Consider the following 12,171-nt stretch of genomic DNA (forward strand, 5'->3'; position numbering starts at 1 on the left):
AATAAATTTGGTTTTGTTGGCAGTCTACGAGTTGTTGTTCATGTTCATGCATGGTTTCTTTAGGAAGCTTGAATTTTCGTAAAGTATAGCAGAAATGTGGACTGGATTTGGTTGGGTTAGGGAGAGGGGGAGCATTTTTCCCGCCAACCATTTATCTAGGGAGTAACCATGCCACTTGCTTACAAGAGAACATGATTTGGGAAATTGTATGTAGATCGGGAAGAAGTAAATTTCAGGATCTGGATATTGGATCGAATTGTTTTTGTCCTTAGCTTTAATTCTTTATTTTGATAGAAATCGGCTTTGAGTTCTTTATTTTTTATAGAGATCGGTGGATGTACCAACCATTTATTGAATTCATGCACAAGATCTTCATTTTATGAAAGATTAAGCAAACACAAGGGAGATTAAGAAAATATAACTAACGTGGGTTTTGTTATATTTTTACTACGGTAAGTAGGTTGATTTCATCTGAATTTTATCTCTAACAAAGCGCTGCATCTGTAGCTTTTAACGTAACAAAATAGCATGTGTCGTGCCAAAACGGGAACATTAACTAATGTTCCTCTTTCGCAGGTTCATCATAGGATGATCGGCTTAATCGACAGAGTTGGTGTTGTTACTTTCGTTGCTTGGGGTCCATATTTCGTATGTAAGGCAGCTCAAAAACAAGAGGCAATGTAGGTTGAAACTGGGCAAGGCATCCTGGCCTTTATTCATCAAACTAACTTTAAATTTTGTTGTATTGCCTGCATATAGCTGGGAATGTAAAATCTTTGGTTCATGGGTTATGATTACATTTGTGAAACTCATTGCTAAGCACGACTACCTTTAAATATAATTATTTGTTTAGACAGTCATACTCTCGAATCCAAAACTTTGAAATGGAATAACATGGTGAAAAAATTAATGTGGGTATAATCCATTAACATGCGTCGGTTGCAAAGGCTCACAAACCTTTGATAATTGAATCCCGAAGATTTTGAGGGCCAACAAGAACATAAAATAGGATTGTTTAGTAGTAAAGTCAATAATCCCTTATCCTCCTATTTTCAATAATGACAAAATTATCCTTGTAATTTGTTTTAACGAATTTAATTATGTAATAAATTAATCAGTATTAGTGGTTAAATTATAAGAGCATCTCCAACAGTGGGCGTAAGAAATCCTACGTGGAAGTCTAATTAAGACCTTTATTTAGGAGATTTTACACATACAGTAAATATAGGACCCCATGGTTAAAAAACTATCTCCAATAGTGAAGAGTTCAATCCTTAGAATATTTTGTATGATAAAATCTTAACCGTTTATTTTGACTTTAACTAATTTCTAAATAAAATAAAATAAATGAAAATATGACGTGGAGGTGCAAGTGAAGGTGTAAATAAGACTTTCTTGAACACTTTCATATTTATTTTCACATCCCTCCTAGTTTGTAGGATCCAATCATTGGAGATGAATTTATGTTAATTGGGGGTCTAAAATCTTATGTGTCATTAAAAATAAAAAGATTCACCCTTTATTGTAGATGCTCTAAGGGTTGGTTGGATTATATTAATGATTATTTTTTTTGAAGCATAATTAAATAAATGATCTGATTTATAGTTAATGATTTTTTAGAGTACCCAAATTTACATCGGTAATAGTTTATGTCCGAGAACTCATGAAATACCAGCCACAGATTAGAATTTATAGCCAAAAGTTCATGATTCCTAGCCGTAAAAGATCCTACGGCCAATCCATGATTTTAAACGCATTAGGTCTCCTCTATCCATATTTAGGATATTTGAATCCAAATACAACCCTCAAAAGAAAATCATACATTCCCTTTTAGGTTTTTTGAATTTGCATAACATGAATTTACAAACCCAGTTACTAACCCTGTCAAATATGCCACGGGTCATTCCTAGTAATCTTGGGTATTATACATTCTATAAAAACCGATTAATATGTTAATAGTTTTTCATTTCTATTCCTGTATTTGAATTTCATCTTAATTTCTTAGTCATGCATTTTTGCCGGATAGATAAGATAATCAGCCGTAACTACTAAGGGTTCTCCCAAACTAATAATTGAATATTTATATTGAAATGCTTAAATCATTGATATGCTCTTGGCTTCCAATCCTTGATGAATCCCATGAAACTCATCATAATCAAAATGCAACTTATATTTAGGCTTTGTAAAGCTCGATAAAGTAATCTCTAATTCAAATACATGAACATTTTTTAGGTAACACCATACTTTAGATTATGCGGTGGGAATTATTTTTCCGGAAATAAAAATTCTTCATTTATTTCACAGGAACCAAGCCAATGCAGCTGGAATACTATTTCCCAGTTCCGGACGCTCATTGTTTGATCTACAAGTTAATGTATATATATATATATATTAATATATATACTTTGGTGCTAATGTGATTTGGGTTGAGCTTTCCTCTAAAAGAGTTTATCTTTTTCACTGAGTACCCAAGGGAAACCAACAAAAAAAAACAACAACCGATTAGTCCTTCCCTAATAAGGCTAACAAAGTTTAATACCTGCAAATAACGGAATAGGTCCATAAATAAGACACATGCTAGCTTAATGAATTTTTTTAGCTTTCAATATATTGGATAAATCCCAGCGGTCGTTTATCCGTTGCCTTACTTCCAAAGGGAACGTTTTAACCTCTCTTTACAGAGGATTTTAACCTATTTATTTTTCTTTCCGCATCTTAATGTATATAATTATTGTACTTTTTTATTGTCCATGGGAGCGGGATGATCACAAACTAAAGATCAAAATCCTCCAATCTATGATAAACTAATCAATGAATAAAACCTATAATTTGAGGAGTATATATGTACACGTTCAGAGAAAAGAAAAGAAATGTACAATAGACTAGATAATACAATTCAGAGATTGCAGGTGATGAGAAGGAAAGACAGGATGAGAAAAGTGAAGAATTTGTAAAAACAAGAACAATGGTTTGTAGAGAAAGATAGTTAATATCTTGTAATTGGTAGTAATAATAATAATAATATCAATAAAAGAATCTAAAATAGTTAATATATGTTTATAGTAAAACTCTAAAATAGTTAATAAATAGTTTGTAGAGAAAGATAATTAATATCTGCTTATATAGGCATGAACAAGAATTTGTAAATAATAAAACTCTAAAAGAAGAAACGAAAAAAAAATAAAAGAAGTCTAAAATAGGTGATACTAAACTTGTTAAACAAGTCAATAAGAATCGAAAGGAAAGATAGTAGAGATCTTTCATATCAGTCCCTCCCTCTTGAAAGAATGGGTCCACGAGTTGCTCAAATTTCTCCGCAGAAGGTAAAGATCTCTTGTACATTAAAAATGTTAGAGATATTCCAATTTGAAGGAAGATCAACCACATAAGCGTAATTACTGATCTTCTTCAAAATCTTGAAAGGACCATACTTCTTCATTTTAGTTTTGTTGTATGTACCGGCAGGAAAACACTCATTTCTAAGGTGTGTGATTACCGAATCTCCCTCTTTAAAAGTTTTAAGTCGCCTGTGTTTATCTGCGATTTCTTTGTATCTGGCATCAGAGTCTTCAAGTTTAGTCTGAAAAAGCGGGGGTCTAACAACCACACCCAATATTTCGTTCAGGCAATCTGTATGGACTAACTCCAATATAATTCCAAGAGAATCAACTAGACAGTCAAACTCAATCAAGGAAAATATATCCAAGAGTTATATCTCTATTTCTCAAATCAATCTGCAATCGAACAAATATGAATCTGTGAGCCGGATCAATATGAGAAATAACTTGGATGGTACCAAAGACCAATATCCAAGCGTCAATCAATTTCAATCAACAACCAAATATTGGATTTACCAATTGATTGAACTATGCACAACCTGTGATATTTCAATTATTTAGAAAATATAATGCGGAAAATAAATAACACAGACACCAAAAGTTTTGTTAACGAGGAAACCGCAAATGCAGAAAAACCCCGGGACCTAGTCCAGATTTGAATACCACATTGTATTAAGCCGCTACAGACTCTAGCCTACTATAAGTTAACTTCCGACTGGAATGTAGTTGAGCCCTAACCAATCTCACACTGATTAAGGTACAGTCGCGTTCCTTATGTCTCTGAATCCCAGCAGGACTCTGCGCACTTGATTTCATTAGTTGATCTCACCCACAACTAAGAGTTGCTACGACCCAAATTCGAATACTTGATAAACAAATCTGTCTCACACAGAAAAGTCTATTAGAATAGATAAATTTGTCTCCCACATAAACGCCTATGAATTTTTGTTCCGTCTTTTGATAAATCAAGGTGAACAGGAACCAATTGATATACCAGACTTATATTCCCGAAGAACATCCTAGAAATATCAATCACCTCACAATAAATTAACTATATGGTAGTAGAACAAGTTATTGTGGAATCACAAAGAATGAGACGAAGAGATTTGTGATTACTTTTTATATCTTACCTATCAGAGATAAATCTCGAGCAAATCTTAGAGAAGATAGTACTCAATACGATAGAACAAAGTAAGATTAGAACACACAACTATAGAGAAAATAGTTGGGTCTGGCTGCAGAATTCGGTCTGGCTTCAGAATCCCAATGAAGTCTTTAAGTCATTAACCTATAATGATTTTAGGAAAACCTAGGTTAAAGGAGAATCGACTCTAGTCGCAACTAGTATCACATAGGAGGTGTGGGGATTAGGTTTCCCAGTTGCTAGAGTTCTCCCTTATATAGTATTCAAATCAGGGTTTGCAATCAATGTTACCTTGGTAACAAAGCATTCAATATTCACCGTTAGATGAAACCTGATTTAAGATTCAAGCTAATATCTTTCCACCGTTATATGGTCTTTATCTTATTACACACAAATGAAATATACCTTCATTTAGATATGGGTAATTGTACCTAAAGATGTATATTGAGTTGGCTCAATAACAGTTAACTGAAATTGGCCATATGAACACTTTTCTCTTAACCTTGTTCATATCAACACTTCTAGATCAATAGATAATCAAATGAATCTAATTGTGTTACTTATAAAGTTGTTCAATTGTTTATATTCTCATAGAGGTATACACGACAAAATTGAAGCAAAATCGAATTGATTCAAAAGAATCAGTTCATGAACATTTTATTCACGGTTTGCAAAGGTTGCATTCCTCAATTTATAAATGTATTTGTTCATGAGTATGAAATCATACTTAACCGATTTAAGAACTTGAACCACTTAAGTTTGCAAAGGGGTACGCGAACTTAAGTTCCGGACATTGGTCACAAGCCGACAGTTTGCAAACAGGTACGCAAACTTTAACTCCGTACCGAATTTCAGTTGAAACCGTTTGCGAACGGGTATGTGATAGGTGTCTAAAACACCTAATTTCATATCTAGTATTTATGCTTTCTTTGCTAAGTTTTCTTGTAAATTATGTATCTTATGTTTGTTTTTGAGTATTTAGGTACTTTGGAGTCATTTGGAACAAAAGAAGAAGAACAAGGAAAAAAGATGCAAATGCTGTTGGAGACAAACTATTTCTCATTATTTGCTTCTATTTCTTAATTTTTGTCTGAAAAGCATGGCGGCTTTAGTGATGCAAATTTATGTCTGAAAAGCACGACTTCTTTAGTGATGAAGAGAAATTGTAGAGAAGAAGTGGATATGAGAAGTAAGAGACGGCTGTTATTGGTGGAAGAATTCAAGAGAAATGAAAGCGGTATTGCAGTTGTGCTTGAAGTTGTTTGAGGTGGTTACCTGTGTTGGTGACAGGCAGTGCAGGTAATGGAAGTAAAGAAGCAGTTGATATTGAATTGGAGAGAATGGAAGAGACAAGATGGCAGCAAAGTTATGCACAACCAAGATGGTTGGTTAAGGAGCTATTATGCACAATGATTGTGCAGCAGAAGATATGGCCAGTGCAAGACTATGGCCTGACAAGTCAGACCGACCAGTTAGACTCTGACTCAGCTGAGTTGTTGGACTCAGCCTCTGATACCGTCTGACCTTGACCGAGTTGACCCGTTTGACCGGTGACCGGGCGGACCTTATCGGCCACCTGAGACACTTTTCCGACCAAATTCCGGCTATTTCCGGCGACGATTTGGCAGAGTCTTTACATGGGTTTTTCTCACTTTTGGGCCACATAGATTTTCATCTAATGGACTTTGAAGACTTGGACCTAATTTTGGAACAAGAGGGGCTATAAAAGAGAAGACTTCTATAACTTTTAAGATCACGTATTATTCTTGGAGCTAAGGAGAAAGCCGCTTTTGTTTACGCAACTAGGGTTTGCTTTCATATTTATTTTTCATCTTCTTTATTTGATTATTGATTAGGATGAACTCCACAGCTATGAGTAGCTAAATTTAATATTATTGGTTAAGGATGTAGTCCTATATCTACAACTTGTGCTTGATTAATGCATTAGTTTTCTCTCTTGATTATCGTTCAAATCTCTATTGTTTTAGTAATCACATGATTGATGTATTATGATAGGACTTAGATGTTTGGTTAGTTATGTGGCCAATTAATTGAACTTGCATCCTTGTCCATAGCTTTTTTAGGGTTTTTCATTGAGCGATAACCCTAAATACAAGAGCATGATATGATTACGGTTTGTAGTGATACACTCTTGTAATCATATGTAGAATTTGACCTTTGTCCGAATTGTCATGCACAATGTATGAAAATTGCATTGATTAGCCTATTTCCAAAACTTAATGCTCCTGGGAATTGAACTTAATTAGCGCAAGGCGTTAGGTTATTCTTTAGGTAGAATTCACATACGCAGCTCTAATGTGTGTGATGATGAACTTGGGAAATTAATAGATTATCTTGCTCTCTTGATTCTCTAGACTTTTGATAATAAAAGATATTAAATTGTAATTCTAATAATGTATGCAAGCACATGTTTAAGATAGAAGATGAACTCCTTGACCAATATCTTTCTCTCATTGATTACAATCTACTATTTACTTTTCTTTTGATTTACTTTTATTGCTTACATAAAAGTCAGAAATCCCCCTAATTGGTTACTTTAAGAAATTGAATACATAATAACTACAATAGCCCCTCTTTGAAAACGAACTCTTTCTTATCATATACTTTAGGAAAGTGAAATTATTTTTGACGCATACGACAGCGATCAAATTTTGGCGCCGCTGCCGGGGAGGCAGCGGGTTGTTATTTGTTTTTGGTTTTTTATTTTTGTTTTTAGTTTTTCTTATTCTTTGGTTCTTAACCGTGTTTTGAGAATCTTGTTTCAGGTACCAATTTCTATGGACGGAGCATTTTAGAGCAATCAATACGGCTTTCAACCTCAACAACATGACAACTATCACCCTTATAGGGAGTACCATCAAAACCAATCCTTTAATTATGATCAATACTCCACGTACCCTTTTAGTTATTCTCATACATATCAACCTTCTTATGGTAGGTATGTAAGTGAGATACCACAAAGAGGGGATGATATTTGTGCTCCTATTAATATTTTCTCTAGTTTGGTAGATGAAATGCAAAATTTTATGGTCAGCATGGAGTCAGTTCGTAGACAACCAAGCATGGAACCAGTTTCATCGACCGAATGTGCTCATAGTATGTTTGGCCCAATTTTTGATCGTAGTTATGATCATTCACCCATTCAAAGGGAATATAATTGGCCTAGCAATACTGAAGTAAGTAATTCTACTTTTGCCTTGTCGAATGAGCTTTACAAACAAATGGAACACTATAATTTAGAATTTGGATGGATCATTCCAAGAGATTCAAAAAGGTGTTTCCAACTTAAGAAAGGGCATTGATGAATACAAAGAGGAAATAGATGATTGTGTTGAAAAGGTCCAACCTTTGGGGTCTTCCGTTGATAATTGTGTAGTTAGCTCAACTCTTGATCTTAATAATGATCATTCACTTATTCAAAAGGATGAGTTTGAGATTAGCAACATTAAATTCAGCGAGAACAAATCTTATGTTAACTATGAAAGTGATGATGATTATGAAGATACGTCGCTTGAACCAACTCATGGCGACATTTCCCAAAGGTGTACAACGAAATCTTTTTGGGATAAAGATGAAGACGAAGAGGAATATGATGACACTAGTGTAGCTTACTCAAGCCTTGATCTTTATAATGATCAAGAACCTATTCAAAAGGTAGAGCTTGAGGATGATGCAAGGAGTGTTCTAAAGAAGTTCCTTATGGTGAGACTTGAATCCGCAGTGGAGTATGTACCTTACAACAAATAGGAGTATGTTGAGAATGACGTCGTTATGACAAATATTGTGGAAGACCCAATTGAGCTTGCAAAGAATTGTAATGAAGATGTTGATGCCGAGATTTTGGTTAAGGCAGAAACGGACGAAGAATGGTTGCAAGGTTTGATAGAGGACCACGATATACAAGAGGTGAATAATTCACTTGAATTTTTCAAGGATGAATAGGATTTCGTGCTACAAGAGATTGTGCGAGGTTTGTCTAACCCTTTGCATATTGATTCTTCTCTTTTACCTCTTATTGGTTTGAATGTATGTTCTTCGAGAATATTGTTGAATGACTTTATTTCTCGATATCCTCCATTAGAGACATTTGATTCTCATACTATGCAAGTTTTGGAACAAGAAACCGTCGTAGTCCCTGACTTCTATATTCTTTATACACTTCCAAGTGTTGACAAGAATAAGTGTGCGAGAAACTTTTATCGGTTAATAGCTTCGTTTATGTTCTATATTACTAATATGTGTGCGAAGCTAGTGTTTGCAAAACAGGTGCTATGGGTGGATCCCCAACTTTTCCGATTATTGGTGTATGGGGAATTCGTCTTGCAAGTCGGGCTGACGACTTTAAACCAAGCGCTAAATGGGAGGCAACCCACTGGTTTTGTGTATCTATCTCTATCTTTTTATTTCTCAAGTTTTTTTATATTTATTTTTCTTATTTTGGATATTTGCATATCAAAACTCCAATTTTTAGAGATTTTTGAACAATTTAGATAAACACTAGCCATTCTAAGTATATGGAATTTTTTCTTGACGATGAGGTATATAATTGGTGAGTTGGGATTAGATGCCAACTAAATAGCTTGTTTAGTGTTTATCCTCTATTGTTCAAAAATAGCTATGAGTTGAAGTATCAGTTTTTATTATGCATTTTATTTTCTTATTGTGTATATATCACGTTATGAATTTCCCATCTTGAACTTTACTTTGAATGACTAAATTTTACATTGAGGACAATGTAAAGTTTAATTGTGGGGGAGTGTTTTCATATAGAGTTTTTAGCTTTGTTAGTTTTCCCTTGTGTTTATAAGAAGAAAAAAAGTAGAAAAACTAAAAAGAAAAGAAGAGAAAGTCTAACAACTTGTGCCTTACACTAATGGAAACATCGTGGTTGTAGGAGTTGAGAAACCCATTAGTAGAGTCTATTCATATAAAAACGAACAAAATATAAAAATACATAATATGTTAGTTGTCACCATATCTCGGAGTCGTCACTATATCACGTTCTATTTTTATTTTTTCATATTTATCTATTGTTTCTCTAAGTGAATTGGTGGGGCACGAACATCGAATTGTTATCACTGCTAGGATGAAATAGAGTGATTGAGTTACTATAATAAAAAAAGAAAAAAAAAAGAGACCGACCAATTGACCAAAAGGAATAAATATGACACTTGGATAAAGCATTATGTGTGTGTTCTCCCTGTCTCCGTCTCCTAAGCAAGCGTGGAGTGCAAGATCCAAGGGAACTATCATGTAATCTGCTGACAAGAAACATGCGCTTGGATCCACAAGATCCAATCATGATGTCAATGAAAAAAAATTGAAAAAAAGGAAAAGGAAAAAATATTATTATTGTGTTGAATAAAATCGATAGCTGGTTCCCTTGTATATGCCAGTGAATTGATCTAGAATTAAGTTTGTCGACCGCTGGTTCCCTTGTATATGCCAGCTGTGTTGATATTAGTATTCGGACCAGTAGATCAATCCAATAGGGTTTTTAGGTTTTTTTTGGCAGTGACCTTCAGACAGATATGGGAAACACCATTCACCTTAGTCAACAGATCGCCACCATCTACTTTCTATATCCATCTTCTTAATCTTTTCATGTGATTGTGGTTGATTAGATTCCGAGTATTGTGGTTATGTTCAACTTTCTGATAAAGCTATATTAATAATTTATGAGTGAATTGGATTCGAAAGTGGGTACTTCCTCCTGTAATCATTGACTGTATGCCATCGAATAAAAAGTTGTTTAGTGTCATTAAATTATCACAGGTAGCTGGAATTTGGAGTAAAAGGTTTTGTAGGTACACCTCTTGTAAACCTTCACGAGACTATAACTCGTCCACTAGGGACACCTAGGGGTTCAAACGCCTGTTATTCATGCTAAGAGTGACCGTATCCTCAGCGACACGGAGTTGTATGTATGTTTTATAATTATTTTGTTTGATTTGCTCGAGGACTAGCAAAGTCTAAGTGTGGGGGAATTTGATAGGTGTCTAAAACACCTAATTTTATATCTAGTATTTATGCTTTCTTTGCTAAGTTTTCTTGTAAATTATGTATCTTATGTTTGTTTTTGAGTATTTAGGTACTTTGGAGTCATTTGGAACAAAAGAAGAAGAACAAGGCAAAAAGATGCAAATTCTGTTGGAGACAAACTATTTTTCATTATTTGCTTTTATTTCTTAATTTTTGTCTGAAAAGCATGGCGGATTTAGTGATGCAAATTTATGTCTGAAAAGCACAACTGCTTTAGTGATGAAGAGAAATTGTAGAGAAGAAGTGGATATGAGAAGTAAGAGACGGCTGTTGTTGGTGGAAGAATTCAAGAGAAATGGAAACGGTATTGCAGTTGTGCTTGAAGTTGTTTGAGGTGGTTATCTGTGTTGGTGACATGCAGTGCAGGTAATGGAAGTAAAGAAGCAGCTGATGTTGAATTGGAGAGAATGGAAGAGCCAAGATGGCAGCAAAGTTATGCACAACCAAGATGGCTGGTTAAGGAGCTATTATGCACAATGATTGTGTAGCAGAAGATATGGCCAATGCAAGACTATGGCCTGACAAGTCAGACCAACCAGTTAGACTCAGCTGAGTTGTTTGACTCAGCCTCTGACACCGTCTGACATTGACCGAGTTGACCCGTTTGACCGGTGACTGAGCGGACTTTTCCGGTCACCTGAGACACTTTTCCGGCCAACTTCCGACCATTTCCGACGACGATTTGGCAGAGTTTTTACATGGGTTTTTCTCACTTTTGGGCCACGTAGATTTTCATCTAATGGACTTTGAAGACTTGGACCTAATTTTGGAACAAGAGGAGCTATAAAAGAGAAGACTTCTACAACTTTTAAGATCACGTATTATTCTTGGAGCTAAGGAGAAAGCCGTTTTTGTTTACGCAACTAGTGTTTGCTTTCATATTTATTTTTCATCTTCTTTATTTGATTATTGATTAGGATGAACTCCATAGCTATGAGTAGCTAAATTTAATATTATTGGTTAAGGATGTAGTCCTATATCTACAACTTGTGCTTGATTAATGCATTAGTTTTCTCTCTTGATTATCGTTCAAATATCTATTGTTTTAGCAATCACATGATTGATGTATTGTGATAGGACTTAGATGTTTGGTTAGTTATGTGGCCAATTAATTGAACTTGCATCCTTGTCCATAGCTTTTTTAGGGTTTTTCATCGAGCGATAACCCTAAATACAAGAGCATGATATGATTACGGTTTGTAGTGATACACTTTTGTAATCATATGTAGAGTTTGACCTTTGTCTGAATTTTCGTGCGCAATGTATGACAATTGCATTGATTAGCCTATTTCCAAAACTTAATGATCCTGGGAATTGAACTTAATTAGCGCAAGGCATTAGGTTATTCTTTAGGTAGAATTCACATATGCAGCTCTAATGTGTGTGTTAATGAACTTGGGAAATTAATAGATTATCTTGCTCTCTTGATTCTCTAGGCTTTTGATAATAAAAGATATTAAATTGTAATTCTAATCATGTATGCAAGCACATGTTTAAGATAGAAGATGAACTCCTTGACCAATATCTTTCTCTCATTGATTACAATCTACTATTTACTTTGCTTTTGATTTACTTTTATTGATTACATAAAAATCAGAAATCCCCTTAATTGGTTACTTTAAGAAA

The sequence above is a fragment of the Papaver somniferum genome, chromosome 5 (genome assembly GCF_003573695.1).
Source record: "Papaver somniferum cultivar HN1 chromosome 5, ASM357369v1, whole genome shotgun sequence".
Classification (NCBI taxonomy): Eukaryota; Viridiplantae; Streptophyta; class Magnoliopsida; order Ranunculales; family Papaveraceae; genus Papaver; species Papaver somniferum.